Source organism: Eupeodes corollae, chromosome 1, assembly GCF_945859685.1.
Source record: "Eupeodes corollae chromosome 1, idEupCoro1.1, whole genome shotgun sequence".
Classification (NCBI taxonomy): Eukaryota; Metazoa; Arthropoda; class Insecta; order Diptera; family Syrphidae; genus Eupeodes; species Eupeodes corollae.
The window spans coordinates 45,257,173-45,274,345 of NC_079147.1; the positions used below are offsets into that span (position 1 = coordinate 45,257,173).

General features: G+C 32.2%; 1 long non-coding RNA gene and 1 pseudogene across 2 annotated transcripts; one reads left to right on the forward strand and one right to left on the reverse strand.

Annotated features, from left to right (window-relative positions):
* The first annotated feature begins 458 nt into the window (after positions 1-458).
* Positions 459-2,334, forward strand: LOC129941037 (uncharacterized). 2 transcript variants are annotated; one of them, XR_008780801.1, is made up of 6 exons: positions 459-706; positions 762-1,121; positions 1,183-1,277; positions 1,328-1,490; positions 1,547-1,883; positions 1,950-2,334. It is a non-coding gene; the product is annotated as an uncharacterized LOC129941037 (long non-coding RNA). The 2 variants fall into 2 exon arrangements; XR_008780802.1 differs by having other exon boundaries at positions 762-1,125; positions 1,183-1,490.
* A 944-nt stretch (positions 2,335-3,278) lies between these two features.
* LOC129938482 (tyrosine--tRNA ligase, mitochondrial-like) lies at positions 3,279-4,957 on the reverse strand (annotated as a pseudogene).
* Between the last annotated feature and the right edge of the window lie 12,216 nt (positions 4,958-17,173).

A 17,173-nucleotide genomic window follows, 5' to 3' on the forward strand; every position in this document is an offset into this window, starting at 1 on the left:
CAGAATAATCCTAGCAAAAACGCTACATATTCCAATTTTGCTGTTTGGGTGTGAAATTTTTAGCAACTGTGACTATGAGCACAAGCGAAAACTCAACGTGGCATACAACAGTATCGCGCGGTATATTTTTGGACTCAAAAAATATGAACACGTGTCCTCTTTTGCCAGATCTATTTATGGTATCAGTCTTGAAGATCTTTTTAAGTTGAAAACGCTGACCCAACTTCATAATATTCTTCAAATGCGTCAACCTACCAACCTTTATAGCAGGGTCTGTTTTACGCGTTCATCTAGAACTCGGGTGCCTATTCGCTATACGTTTTTGGTTTCTGAACGACAATTCTTTATCTTTGCTATTCGGCTTTGGAATTCCCTACCACAACCCTTAAAATTCATAAGTTGCAGAACACTGTTCAGCGTTAAACTGAAGCAATTCCTGGGAGAGTCTCGACCATAGAGGAAATATATTATCTAGAGTCCCGACCGGTACCCGTCCTACCTGAAACACCCTCAAATTTTATTCGAGGTGAACTCTCTCAAATTCGAGGTAAACTCTCTCAAATTCGCTATCGGTGAATACATGTGAGTGGAGAAAAAAAAGCAAAATGGGGGATTGGGCTAAAAAGAAACTTATGGAATTTTTGTGACCTGTCAAAAATGACAAACAAATTTTGCAAAACAAAACAATGGGTTTCGGATTTTAAGAGTAAGTTTTTGTTAATTGTTTTGATTTTTAATATATGTAATTTGATATTTTTCAGACCAAAATTCTTTATAATGAAGGGGGTATACAAGTTCAGTTCATTGAAGTCAAATTGCAGTGAAGAAGATGCAACAATCGAGTTATTTTATAGTCTGTCTTTTCATTTTAGATATTGCCATAATGCAGGAAGCAATTTCCCTTATATAATATTTCTCTTAACAAAATAATATCAATGTTTTTAACTACAGTTACTGCCCATTGTTTTTGTATGTACTTCTCAACTGCAATAGCTGCCGCAGGTGTTGACGGCGGAGGTATCACCATCAAAACCATTAGAAACTACACGACCAAGTCAATGATGCAAGTGGAAGTTTTGCCATGTAATAGTTGACCGCTGACGCCCTTCTCCATCGATTGTGTAAGTACATACGTATCGAAACATTCATATCTAGTCAACTAGCTTAATCTTCATCTTCTAGGTGTAAAGAGTACTACCAGTCTGCAGTTCTGCAAGAGACGCAAACTAAACAAGAATACAAACGCAGGAAAACTCCAAAAATGTCCAACCCTGACTGTGAGTTCAAATTTTAAATCTACAACGAATCCATTCATTTTGCTCCTAAGGATCGCACTGGCTTAACGGTGCCAATCATTCGGAGGCAAATGAGCTGGCCCGACAAGTATCCCCAAGAAGCCAAACAGATTCAGATCAGTCTCTCGGCAGCTACTGACGATGTCGGCGAGTTGAATCCATCGATTTTCACACAGAAAATCAACATCAAAAAAAGTAAGTCAACTTAAATTTCAGATTTCCTTATATAATGAAAATTAATTTCTTTATAGTCACGACAATTCAGCAGCGTCATGGTCAACCTGCCGATCAACCATTCACAGTGAACAACCCCTATTCGTAGCAGAATGCAAACACAATGTCATCAAGCCGGAGTACCATCCAGGATCGATCAAGTATCGCATTCAATTGTTTGCTAACTAACATGTGCCAGACGTTCTGCTTGTGCGTTGTGAAGAGCCACTGAAGCCTGGCACGTCCACTGAATTGATCCTCAAGCTTACTAACCCAACGATGTACTATAAGACCACAACCATTATGAAACTGCCAACCAAGGAAGAAGAACGGCGAATGATTACTTCGAATAAAAGTTCAACGAAAGGAACCAAAGTAAAAAACAAAAAAAAATCGAATTGGAAATTCTTATTCTATGTTGTTTCTCTTATTTTTTTATAGATTCACCACTTGGAGAAAGTCCAATAACGTAACAATCAAATTGAACTTCACATCTGAAGAAGGACTGAAACCAGGCGATGATGTTACCCTTAGTTTCTTGATTAAATATACTTTTGTGAATACAAACACACGCCCGAAAAGAAAGAACGTCAAAAACACGCATTATCATCGAAAGTTTTTGTAAAAGTTGAAGCCTAGATTTATTTCTATGTATATCTAGAAAATAATCTTTTTTGCAAAAAACTTGTTTATTTATTTTGAGCTATAGTGTAATTTTGTATATATTGTATATTCTATTGTTTCTTTGCTGACTAGGATTATTTTTATTCAAAATTATTTATGATTTACTTTACTTAATAATAAAGGAATTTGTTTTGAATTCAAAGATGTTGGTGCTTTTTGCTTCAGGGGACCTACATAACTATAATGTTCGTTGGAAAAACGAATAAGCTGTATAAAGTATATTTTTCTTTATTGAGGCATTACAAATTTAATATTTGTAATACTTATTCTTCTTATGTTTTGGTTCATCACATCCGTGTGTATTCTTGTGGTTAACAGACTAATGAGTTTCATTTGACTCTACCTAAAGTATTGAATTGTAATACTTTTATGGTTTTAAATAGTTCGTGAGTTTATTTTTGATGCTGATTACGAATACGAACTTCGATTTTAGCTAAAAAAAAACTATTTTTCAACATTATTTTTGTCTATTTTCATAAATAAATAAATAAGGAAAATATATAAATAAGGAAATAAATAAATAAGGAAAAATATTGTAGGTTTGAAAAAACATACATAACTCATTTTTTTTTGAAAAAATCTATTTCATGAATTTAGATTAAAAAGTCTACATGTTTATTGATTTAAATAATTCCTTATATACAATATTATTGTTAAGGACTTTTAACTAATGTGAATTTTAATTGTATAATCTAAAAAAATTGTTTTTATTCATATACTCATCCTCGCCAACAAAAATGGAACATTAACCATTTTGAACGGATCGATTCAAAATCGAACACTATGAACAAAAGAAAACATAAGAAATTAACAACTTGAAAATCCAAAAAGCCAGAAGTTAAGCTGCAACAAAGCATTAACAGCACCAACAGTAAATAAATGAACGCTCATAGAGTGTTAGAGAAATGAATAGCTTATCAAATAATATTGACTTTAATTTTCATATTAATAGAAATACCTTCAAATATATGTATGCTTAGTTTATTTTTTTTAACTTTACATTCTTAGTTTATAATATAATATTTTAAATAAAACTTGTCATATTCTTTAGTCTATTTGAGTATACTCTTAAATCTAATTGATGTAATAAATAAATATAATACAAAACATATGAAAATGGGAACGGAACACATAAACTTCATTTGCTTTTGATTGATATAGAACCCTCCAGTTGTGATGATTCTGATCGCATCAGCTGAAAGAAGAATTTCAATTTTGAAATAAATTACCTCAAGCAAAAACTTAACACTTTTCACTTACTCTCTGTTGTAAAACATTTAGCTTTTAGTGCCAGATCAAGAATGGAGTCCAGGCTCTGAAAAAATCTCAACGATCGGATTTCGTTGTAATTCAGTTCACCTAGTCCTTCAACATTTCCCTTATAGAGCGCCTCTTTGACTTTTTTGTCTTGTTTTAGACATACCTCTGGAATGAGAAAAACTTAAATAGCTAAAAGAAGTGATTTATTTGTTTATTAAAAATTACCTCCATAGACTTGAAGGAAGCGTCACATCTTCTTTGTGCTTTTCTCTTCTCTGGTAATTTTTTGTGTTCTTCAATGAGAAGCTTCTCGACTTCAGAATCTGGCATTTTCAAATAGAACTGATAAAGAACAAATGGCGACTTTTTTCTTCGTCCAGCCAAATACCATTGCCAGCAGATTTTCCGAACTTTTCTTCTCCTTCGTTGGTCACAATTGGAAGTGTCAATCCAAATACTGATTTCTTTTTTCTACTCTGCTGATAGTTCGTGGCCAGTCATTAAATTACCCATTTGTTCACTGCCTCCCATTTGAAAGCGACAATTGTATTTCTGAAGCAAATGCAACAAGTCATAACCCTGGAAAATTTGTTATGTGAATTCGGTAAAGCTCATTCCAGCTGCACTATTAAGTCGCGACTGGACTGATGATATTGAGAGCAGTAATCCCATTCGAAAGTGTCTTCCCATATTGGCAACAAAGTCCACTACATTCAGATTTTCGTACTATGATGCATTGTTGACGACTCTGAAAGAAATATTATCAAAACGATTGAGTTTTTAAAGCGCATTAGGTTTCTATTATAGTTACCTAATTTGTCTCAATGACCGACAACCCTTTATTTCGTTTTGTTTTGCCACTAGGATTACCGATAAGACCCGTATTCCAACAAACGCAATTGGATTGTGTCTTTCTCGATGCCATGCAGAAGTCCAATTATTACCAGGAGATTGCCAACGTGTAGACTATCGGCAGCTGGATCAAAGCCGGCGTAGATTGTTTGTTGTTTACCTGTGAAAAGTTTTGCCATTTCCGGACTCCCGTTTTAAGAAGAACAGAATATAATTCATTACGATTTCTTATAGTTTTTATAAACATACAAAACAATATACAACTTACCCAGCGGTGTCTGGAAAGAGATCCTGAAAGAATCCTCTATCAGCTAGAGCCAAGTTACGTAGGGAAATACTTCTTCGGATATGATGAAGTCACTTTTTAGATCGATGATCATTTTGTATGAAATTATTTATATAATATAGATAAAACAGTTAATCAGGAGTACTATCAACAACTTTGTTTTAATTAATTTTCACTTTTGTTTTGATTTAATTAAAATTTAAATCGCAGAAATTGTATTTTGTTTTCTTTTTAATTTTCGCTGTCAAAATACTTACCTCGCTTTTGATCTGTCAAAACTGGGTACAACTCAAATTGCGCCACGTTCGCATTGCAGTTCTAGGGTGCGCCTATACTTTCGGCATGATTTATTCTGTTTTTAGCTAAACTTTTCATACAAATGATAAAATTTGTTTACCAAAAGCAGTTAAATATTATTTTTAGCACTGTTTTTACTAAAAAGAAGATGGAAAATTTATTTTTTTTAAAATATTGCATTAATTTTTCAATTTTTGAATTCAACGGATCTCTTTTTTGAATTTCTGAGTTCACCTCATAGTTTTTTCCCCCGCGGTTAAGCTATATGGGCACAAATTCCATAACAACTACATTCAAAATGGCTTGGTCCCATAAGAAATGCACGGGACAACTAACACATGCTTATCCTTATGGACAAAATCCTCCCAATTTAGCTTGTAGGCCGAAAGAGAGCAAACCCATTAAGTCGGGACTCTAGATAATATATTTCCTCTATGGTCTCGACGATGATGATGATTGTTAATTTTATTTGTATTAGTATTATGTGTACCCATTATTCTACAATTTAACATTTATCATACATTATATAATTCTAATTTTGGAGTAATTACAAATTAAATTGTGAGTACATAATTAAGTTTATTTTCTTTTTGAACTTGTAAAACTCTGTATGTAACACTTACATTAAATAATATACATATCATAGAATTTTCTTTGAAGCTTGCACTCTATAAATGAGATATTGTATCTTACTGTGTAAGTTATTAAATAAATAAATTGAATTGAATTGAATTATTTGCTTTCTTTCCAAATTTATACAATTCGCCAACCGACAACATCAAAACGCTCTATCGCTTCCAGCGGCGCACAGTGGTTTAAATGCGGCAAAAAATAGAAAGAATTAAAGTGTTAGCATGAATTTTTTTGTATTTTATTATAGTTATATAGTTGGTCTATGATTTTTGAAAATTTGATCAATTTTTGTTCAGAAGTATTTAAGATACAGGGCTCCAAAATTACCCTTTTTTGTAATTCCTATATTTTCTTGCACTTAATTCTTGGTACGAATAATCAAAAAAAAATGGGGTTGCGCAACAGTCCGTTGTGAACCAGGGCCTAGTGACTTACAACTCTCAACCATTCCTATGTGCGGGTACTGTTGTCAGGAATGGAAGGGACCTACAATTTAAGGCCGAATCCGAACGGCTAGTTTGAGAAAGCACTTTTTCATGACATGAATTACTCTTGAAGGATTTGTCAATTCCTCGCAAGAGGAAGTACCTGCGGAAATTAATTTTTTTTAAATTAAGGTGGCACATGCAGGGATTGAACCCTAGACCCCTTGCATGACAGTCCAACGCACTAACCATCATGCCACGGGTACTACAATAATATCTTTTATAAAATTTTAAGCCAGAATTTTTTTTTTATTTCAAAAACATGTACTTTAAGCTTAAAAAAACATATGCATGTATTGTAAGTTTGTTGCCATCTTATTCACAAACTTAGCCACCATAATAACTACTTTTGCCAGATCTCTTCTACTGTCTCGACACTTAGCTAAAACACTGTACATATTTACATCTAGTATTTAGGATCTTTCTTTTCAATATTAATATTTTATTATTTTATACTTATTTTCATTCGTATTTAAATTGTTCAATAAGTAGTATCAAAGATATCAAAGCCGACATAATTGTTGATTAAGGTATGTTTATTAATATTATTCTTGTTATTATGTTTTTGTTAATAATGTTTTTATTTGTTAATTTAATTATAAAATATAGTTCTTTACTGCATCAACTTGTGTCTTTATCAAATTATTGGAAGCATTTTTATTTCATCCTCGAAGTTTCAAGCCAAACAGTTGAAACTTACAATCAAATTATTGGAATCATTCTTATTCCATTATCGAAGTTTCAAGCTAAACAGTTGAAACTTACATATATGCATAAGATAAGTCAAAGCAAAGAGCTCTAACATAAAAAGGTGCACGTTTTTTCCTTAGAGCTACAATTTTAGCTACACTTGCCTTCACGCTCTGACTACATTCACTTAAAAGCTACAATATTCATCTAACTAGTCCAAAAAGAATGAAATCCTTCTGGATCAAACTCTGTGACTTATGTTCAATTTTGTTCACCTGAATCAGATTTTAAAAAACATCCAAAATACTTGTCACAGATAACTAGATAAGAGCTTAATTTTCAGAAAATATATGTACCTTTCTTATAAAATAAAATAACATTAATTCATTGACTAACCTGCGCAAAACTTTTTTCTGCCTGACTTATTTTCCAATTGTTTCCTAACTTATATTTAAGAAATTACAATAAAAATAAAAAAAAATATAATGTATTAAACTTTATGTAAGTACCTTAATATAATTAGAAAAAAAAGAGGCTGGGATGCGACCCAAACTGATAACTTCCCATCCCGTCTCTCGATTTGTCTTGCTTAAAAGTTTGTCTATATGTACTCATATCAATTTTTACCAAATTTGCATATTATTTTTTGTAGATTTTACTTTTTATGAAAAAACGGACTGTTAGATTTTTATATAAAAATTACTGAATATCGAAAATAATATTTTATGTGACATAAAATAAGTTTGAAGCCAATATTTCAATTTTTTGAAAAGATATTTGAGTCGAAAATCAATTTTTAACAACTTTTGTTTCTGCATCTTTCTGCCTTCTTATCTGTATAACAAAATGTATTTGAAGTCGATATCTCTTCTGGTTCTTGAGCTATATGGACGACGAAATAAACGTCGCGAACGTACGGACGTACGGACGTAAACACGCACGCACAGACATCACTGAAATATATAGATAACAAAAAATGGAATAATAAGTTTTTATTAACCCATTGTTCATAAGAAAAGATATAAAGTAGATAAACTGAGATCTTCTGTATCACAGGATCTTATAAATGCTGCATCCTCATCTTCTTCAAAATTATAAATATTTTTTTTCAAGTAAATTAAAGTAGGTAAAAGTAATAATATTAATTCATGATTTGTCTGTACTTTTTTCTCAGAATTTGACGCAGATACTGCCTCAGCTCTTATAACACAAGCAAAACTATCGAAAAGCTACAAAAAAAAGAGATCGGTTATGATGACCCCCATATTATTGAGGCAAAACAATCTTGCTACCCAGACAACATAGCAGTAACCGAAATATCTGCGATGGTAAGGCTTCAGTATTTGCTAGATCACACTGCAAGAAGAATTTTAAAAACAATTTCAAGTGAGCAGAAACAACTTAACAACCAAACTTTAGAACTTTATACAAAGTGGGGCTGTGATGGCTCATCTGGACAGAGCGAATATATGCAGACGTTTTCCATCGGGAATCAGGAAGCTTCGGATGCACATCCTTTCATGACGTCGATTGTGTACCTCAAAATGACCTTACCAATTAACGAAAACAATCCCACATTGATCAATTCCCGTGCGTCTTCAACACGATATTGAAGAGCATTAAAATTTGAATACAAAAAGGAAACCCTTGATCTCATACGCGAAGAGGAAAACCGTGTGGAAAATGAAATAGAGAGATTGGAGATAGCCTCAATAAATATTGGCACACTTGCCATAAAAGTTGAACACTATCTTTATTTCACCAAAATAGAAAAAGAATGTTTTAGAAAATTTCATAGTCAGTCAGAACTTATGTAAAATGCCAGTTCAATTTAAGTACATATTTTATTGTAATCGTTCCGATTTGTCGACTTAAAAATTTTGACATTTTTCGACGCTTCAAGGTTTTTAGAGAGTTGTGTGTACGTGCGTGTGTACGTACGTTTGTACGTCTGTAAGTCCGCACGTCTGTATGTCCGTACGTTCGGTATGTTTTCGTGTTTTATTAAAAAAGTTGTCAATTGAATTATTAGGTACCAACCAAAATTAAAAAGTACCAACAATATTTTGCATTACAATGAAATAGTTTAATTAAAAAATCTATTTTTGTTAACGATATTTTTTAGTCGTTAACAAATTTTTACCAATTTTTGTATCATTTCTTAAAAATTTATATTTCTTATATAAAAAAATACAAATTGGATAACTGGAATTAATTTGAAGTCAATACCTTCTATTGTTCACGTGATTTCATGGACCGAACATCATTTTTACCAAATGTTCGTACTGTTTTTTTTATTGATTTTATATTTTTTTTTATGAAAAAACGGACTGTTGGATTTTTATCAAAAATTCACTTAATGTCGAAAACAATATTTTATGTGAGATAAAATAAGTTTCAAAGCAGTATTTTTATTTTTTGAAAAGACATTGGAGTCGAAAATCAATTTTTACGAACTTTTAGAAATGCTTTTCTTAGGTTTATATTTTTTGTTAAAAAACTTGATTTTTCAAAAACTTTTATCGAATGTTCAAAACAATATTTCCCATTAAATAAAATAAGATTTAAGCCCAAATCTCAAAGTTTTGAAGGATATTTAAGTCGAAAATCAATTTTTACCTGCTTTTGTTAATTATTTTTGTAAGAAACTGTAAATACAGTAAATTACATTTTTCTCAAAATTTTAATAGATGTTGAAAACGTTATTTTTCGTTGCACGAAATTGTTTTGGAGATAAGATAATTTCTTATTCGTAAAATCTTAGAGGTGACAGTTTTTTTTTTTAATTTGTTTGATTTATTTGAAAATACCGTTAATTGGATTTTTGCACAAAATAAATTTGTTTAATATCACGTTACAATATATCATACAAAATTTAATTCAAGTCTCTAGCGTCATTGGTTCCACCTTCGCAATTTTTTAGAAGGCCCTTTCTGCATCTTTCTGCCTTATTATCTGTATAACAAAATCTATTTTAAGTCGATATCTCTTCTGGTTCTTGAGCTATGGACGACGGAAAAAACGTACAGACGTAAACTGACGTACGAAATTAAGTACACACGTGCGCACAGACAACTTTCTAAAAATCTTTTATTTCGACTCTAGGGACCTTGAAACGTCGAGGAATGTTAAGATATTCAATTCAACAAATCGGACCCATTACAATAATTTATTATAGGAAGCTAAAAAGCTAAAAAATCACTACTGAATATTGGTAAACATTGATTTTCGACTCAATTATCTTTTCAAATTTTATATAATATGGCTTCCATCTTATTTTACCTTTTTAGAAAATATTGTTTTCAACATTTAAAACAATTTGAGAAAATTTGAATTGACAGATTTTTTTACAAAAAATAAAATTCAACAAAAAAGAGTACTAACACTTTGTAAAAATTTAAAAATATTGGCTTCATACTTATTTTATCTCACAGAAAATATTGTTTGCGACATTTAGTAATTTTTTTATAAAAATAGTTTTTGGATAGGTCTTTCATAAAAAAATTTAAATCTACATAAAAAAGTACGTAAAAGTAAAAACTAAAATTGGTAAAACGAATAAAAAGCTCGTTAACTAAAATCTATTTTGAAATCAAACTATTTTATAATATGCAAATATTTAGAAACTGTTTAGAAGAATTCAACTGACAGCTTTTTTAACAAAACACGAAAATCCACAAACCTTTTTAGAAAAACAAATTGACAGACGGGAGGAGAAGTTATCAGTGTGAGTCGCATCCCAGCCTCTTTTTTTTGTTGTTGTCGTTTTAAGGTGATTATTATTTCAGAGATTTGCTAAAATTAAGTGTTAAGGAGAGAACCAAACTTATTGAATTTTGTTTAGAAAATAATCACACGATTATTTTAAGCAAAGAGGTTCATTAAATGATTCGAAATCCACCTTCCGCGCACATGTTTACGGCACTAGTGTTGTCATTTTTCCAACTATTAGGTTAAGTAGATCTTTTATAAGCTTTTTGAGATCTATGGCAACACGAAACGAAGCGATAGTGGAACGTATTTTTTGCATGTATTGTGGAAAATATAGCAAAAAGGGGACCTATAGGCCATCTGGTCAACTGGGTGTGTCCCGCAGTTTATTGTGTAGAATTCTAAAAACTGAATTGCAGACAAAATATCCTCAAGTTGAGTTGATTTGTCAACTGGGTTTGTTTTTTAATTTCCATAAAGTTACGGATTTTGTTTGCCTCCATGTTTTACGCTTTGGCTAAATCAAACTTTTTTTTCTGCGGAAGGGTAAGATGTATATTACTACTACCCCGCAAGTTGAAGACACCTTTTATGCTTAAATACAGGGCTGAGTTCCTGGTGTCCAACAAAATGTTATGTAAAATGGTCTAGAAAGAGTCCGACCCTGCGAATATGAAGCTATGGCTTAATGTATTGACATTTTATTCTATACCTATGCCAAACAAATCTCCTAAGGTTATATTTTGTGATTCTAAAAAAAATAACCAATTCAAAATTAATTCTGCAAAAATATTTTTCACTCCTAATTAGGAAGTCTGACCCACCCTGTAGTTGTATCACTAACTATATAAAACGAAAATTCATACACGTCCCAAAGTAAAAAAATACTCTTATTTAGCTTCATTCTGAAGTCATTGCTGACGTCTTTTTTGAAATTACCATTGCCATTGAAAATATCAAAATTTAAATTAGGCTCAAACATCATGAACATGAACAATCATCTCAAACAGGTGCCTGATGTTCCGACCCTGATTACGAATGCCCTTAAGCTAAATGCAGGATGGTAACCTAGTTTCCCTTAAATGCCAATATGGTCCATTCCCGTGTGTAAACCAAAATATGTACAAATAAAAGACAAAGAAGGTGAAAGAAAGTCCTAACCAGACATAACATTCAAAAACATACACATTTACCTTCATATATACAAAAAAAAAAACAACCAAAACTAAAACAAAATGTTTCAAAAACTTTAAGCGAAAATTCATCCGCAAAATATGAGAATGAAAAAATAAAAATTCAACCACTTGGTATGCATTCGTTTGTTGGATGCGGTTTCTAGTTTCTCCATATTTTGGTTAGAAATGGCCTTTTGCAAATGGCCCGGTTTGCACTTTGGTGTATTGCAATGTTTTTATTATAGTAGCTATGGGGGTATAGGGGTAGATAGTACGGTAAAAGGAAGGTATACCCTGAGAGTTTTGCAAAATAACTGGGGCATACTTTGGGTTGCAAAACAAAAAGGCCAACGGTGCTAGATTCATTATGCTTCTTTTTTTTTGTTCAATTTTTTTCCCGTCCATTTCAGCCCAAAACACCAACCCCCTTCCATTTAGAGGTATTCAAGCTAAGGGTAGTTCCTAGAGGTGATGTTCCTTTATATAGGTAAAGCTTACTTTCGTCGTCCTACTTTTGTATGTCTGACCAAGCGTCAGAAAAGAATACAACAGAAAAAAAAGAAACCTGGAAAGAGAAAATTCAAAACGCAAGTAAGAAAAATAATAATATGAAATTATATTCAGGTGCAATCTCTCAGCCAACACCTCAGGGTGTGCTGTGTCTGAAATGTAATTGCATCGTTTCGAAACAGCAGCAGAGGAAACAGCACTCGTATAATATAGGAATATATACTCCAACCCAACCAAATGGTGTACTATTCATTTTACCCACTTGTAGGTTTTTTTTTAACTTTTTAAGTTGAAAAAGCATACTTTGAGGCGTTGAATGTGGAGAGTTAATACTAGGGGCTTTAAGAACTCATTGTGTTATGGTCAGTTTTCAGTTTAATGAGTGGAAAAGTGGCAACAATTTTCATTTTTTTTTTTGTGTTATTTCTTTTGACTTTATGTGAGTTTTGGTTTCATTTTCAAGAACTGTTTAACTGGAAACTTAGAAAATGAAGTTTGTCGTTTTTCATAGATATTATTGATGGCAATAACGTTTTGAATAATTTTTAAACTATTTGTAGTTAATATTATAAAATTAAAAATTTACCTTTAGTTCGATAAATTGGTTTTTAGTAATTTTTTTGGTAAGAATTTAAATTTGTTGGTACCTTTTTATCATTTTATTTATAATGAAATAAAATAAAAAAATAAATAAAAATGACCAATTCTTGATTTTGTTTATTATTATGTTTATAAAATTGCAAAAATTAAAGTTTAATAAATGGTACTTATTATGGACATCGCGGGATCGGTTCAGCTTATAAAAAGTACAAATGATGTTGGAATGCCCGTTTGTCGATATTCATAGACCGTTTGCAAAATATTAGAAAAAACATTTAAAAAAAAAAGTTGAAGTCAATATCTCTCTTTCAAGATACTTGAGTCAAAAACCATTTCATATCAGTTCTAAGTTGTTTTGTAGGTTTTCGTTTCTTTCTTTTTAAGCTTATAAATTGATTTAAAAAAAATAAATAAGAATTTACGAATTTATTTTGAATCTAATAAAATAATTTTGATTTTCGTATTTGTTTTTGTTCACGGATGCTGTTAAAACGAAAATACTTCAAGAGGTGAAAGTATCTGATTCGTCGGCATTTTATGCTAAGCATAATAAAAACACTTATAACCATACTAATCAAAAATTTAATAAGAATCAAAATTACAGATCTCATAACAAAGGCCCACTGCGGTGCTTTAAATGTAACAAGTATGGGCACTTTAGCAAATAAAAACAGCAATAAAAAAAATGATACCACGCACAATTCTGACAATAACACATTTTTTGCTACTTTTTCAGCAGGTCTTGACAATTACAGCTGGTAGGTGGACTCGGGAGCATCAATGCACATGACGAAGCATCAAAGCTGGATTTACGATGTGGGATCTCCACCAGTACAAAGCATCAAGGTAGCAGATGACAAAATGTTGGAAGTTAAAGGCTGCGGCAAAGTTGACATAGAGGTGAAGGGAAAAGATGGTTCCATGCACAAGATTCAAGTAAGAAACGTACTCTATATTCCTGAATTAACAAAAAATTTAGATTCTGTAAGTCAAATTAAAAAGGTGGCTGCCAACTCATGTGTAAGGCTTAGAGCCACCTCTCAATGGACCAGTAACAATACTGGACATACTACTATTCTAGACAATTTCAGATCTATCCCAGATCGCTTAGACTATACCACCCCAAAAATGGTATTTGGTAAAAGATTCCACGTGTCCATCCCTTCAAGATCCTCCTTTGAAGAAGAGGGACCCCTGGAAGACGATGCGGTACACTTCTATACTGACGGTTCAAAGACCGATCACGGAGTTGGAAGTGGTATCTATTCGGAACAACTGAATCTCAGTCTATGCTATAGACTTCCCAATCAATGTAGTGTATTCCAGGCAGAAGTAATGGCGATTAATGAAGCACTTTCCTGGCTCAAAAAAAACGTTATATGTTGTAAGGATATACGAATCTTCTCAGACAGCCAAGCCGCTCTTAAATCTCTCGTGTCTGTCTCCACAAACTGTCCAACAGTCCACGATTGTCAATCATCTCTGAATGAGATGACGGAACAGTTTAACATTCACCCACCCAAAAAAATCGGTTGTAGAAATGATGAAAACCGAGGTTGTTTTGATTGCATTCGTTGTTATAATCGACCCGACAACCAATGTTGTCAATTTGACATAGACATGGTTGTGTAACTAATCACCAAATTGTAAAAATCACAATGCCTGCTGTAGAAATGAAAACCAGAAAAAATAAGAAAACAACAACATTTGCTGCAGAATCTACTACAATATTGTAAAAAATACAAGTTTCATTGTGACTTTCAACATTTTTTCAGTCAAATTGAACGCCATGTTGTAGAAAATAAAATTTTCGTAGTGATTTTCACAACTTTTTGCAGTCAAACTGAAGGCTTTGTTGTAGAAAATACAAATTTCGTTGCAATTTCTACAATTTTGTGCAGTCAAATTGAACGCTATGTTGTAGAAAATAAAAAGTTCGTAGTGATTTTCACAACTTTTTGCACTCAAATTGAACGCTATGTTGTAGAAAATAAAAATTTCGTTGTAATTTCTGCAATTTTTTGCAGTCAACTTGAAATATTGTTAATTATAATTATTTTTTGAGATATTCTCGTTCGAATATCACAAAAAAATGTTTTTTTTTTTTCACAAAACTGTGATTCTAAAACAGTTAAACCATTTGGTTCTTAGACAGCACCAGCGAATATCTCAAAATCTGAAAGTAATAAACAATTTCTTGCTTCGAATTTGAGTTAACCACATCAAAAACCTTCGAAAAGGCATGATCTTGTTTAGATTACCAAAATTTCTGTTTCAAAATAACAAATAAAAACATACAAATTCAATATTTAACATATTTTTTTATTCAACACTAATTATTATTATCAACAAAAAATCATATGTGCTTATTTCTAAAAACTTTTGACCCATCATTCAGGGTATTAAGGTGAATGGGTGGACTTGTGAATGTGTTAATATTATATTTTTGATAGATTAAAATTGCTCAAAAACTTCCAAATTTAAAAGAAAAGAAGGTAAAGGCAACGGCGACGACGAATTGCTTACGCACGGATTATTTTCACTTTCACCATTTTGAGACAGGACAAAAATATCATCACTATTAATTTTTAATGTATAAACTGACACAAGAAAACACGATGACCGACCTGATCGAACTGCGAACGCGAAGCGAATGAGTTAAAGTTAAGTTAATAACGGACAATGCAATGTGACTTCAACAGATGGTTGCAGATTTGATAACATTGTTGTGAATTCAACAAAATTGGATGTTGAAAGCACAACTTTTTGTCGATTTGAGATTTTTGGTTGTCGATTTGAGTGAATTGTCGTGAATTCAACAAAATTGGATGTTGAAAGTACAACTTTAATACCGAAGTGGAAGGTTTTAGAATTTGTCGACTTGATTACCTTCTTGTGAATTCAACAAAATCGGTTGTCATTTTCACATATAATTTGATAAATTTAGATTGTATAAATTTCAGACTTTTTTGGTGCGGATTTCACAAAATTCATGATAGCTGTAGGTATTTTATTTTCCCCAGCTCTGATCCAGATTGAATTAACTTTCAGAATTACATTTAGGTATAAAAAAAACAAGACAAGTCCCAGTGTTGTGTGTATTTTTTGTTATTTTGAAAACAAAATCCAATCCGGATCAGATATGGGCGTACAGCTAATGATGTAGAATTGTCAACCAAAATTGACAACCAAAATTGACAACACGTTGTAAATTCTACAACAAGAAACTGCGATAATTTTCACAATTTTGTTATAAAAATGATAGCAAATCGGTAAAACTAACAAATAATTGTCAATTTGATCACAAATTCTGTTGAATATACAAATAAACAGTTAGTTGTAAATTTGATTGCATCTTGTTGTGAAATTTACTGTAGAGATTTTTTTGGGTGCCTCATTTGGGTGCCGGGCCACAGATACATTCCGTTGAATTGCAAAGCCGATGAGCTCGCCAAAAACGGAACTCTTCTGCCTTATGTTAGACAAAAACATAACATAGGAACACCACTTGCTACATGCAAATATCTTCTCAAGCAATATGCTCTAGAAACAACAAATGCTAGATGGTCACAAAGTACTACCTGCCTAGCAACCAAGCAAATATGGCCAAGTATTGACTTAAAACGGTCAAAAAGCTTGATATCACTGAGCAGACAAAGTATAAGCTCCCTTCTTCGATAACACCAGTGAACTGGCAACGATTGACACAAAACGTCTCTCTCACTTTATTAAAAGTACAAAATGGTTTGTTAGTGCGGATGGAGCAAAGCTGTCACCAAAAACAGAAGATGTTATTTGCACTATTTGTCTAAAAGGTAAGGAAATCAGGCAATCATTCAAGCACACTGGCACAAGAGCATCTCAGTTGTTGGTGGCTATTCACTCAGACTTATGTGGACCGATGGAGAGCAAATCATTCGGAGGGGCGAAGTATTTCTTATCATTTATCGATGACTATACTCAAGAAAGGTATTTGTGTTTTTTTTTTGAATAGTAAAGCCACAGTATTAAATGTCTTCAAGGAATTTAAAAGTTATGTTGAGAAGCAGCTGAGATCGAAAATTAAAGTACTCCGTACAGATAATGGTACTGAATATACCAATAATAATTTTGAATTTTTCTCAAAACAGAAAGGCATACAGCACCAAACAACAAATCCATATACTCCTGAGCAAAATGGGATGTCTGAGCGTAAAACGTGCAAAATGTATGCTCCTCAATGCAGGTTTACCAAATTTATTTTGGGCAGAAGCGGTCGCCACAGCATTTTACACTATCAACCGATGCCCAACGAAATCATTGCAATATAAAACACCAGAAGAACTTTGGTCAGGAAAAAGGCCAAATCTGAGCCATGTAAGAATATTTGGATGCGAAGTGATGGTGCACGTACCTAAAGAGAAGAGAAAAAAGTGGTATCCTAAATCGCAGAAACTGATCTTTGTTGGCTATTCTTCGGAAAGCAAGGGATATCGTTTGTTT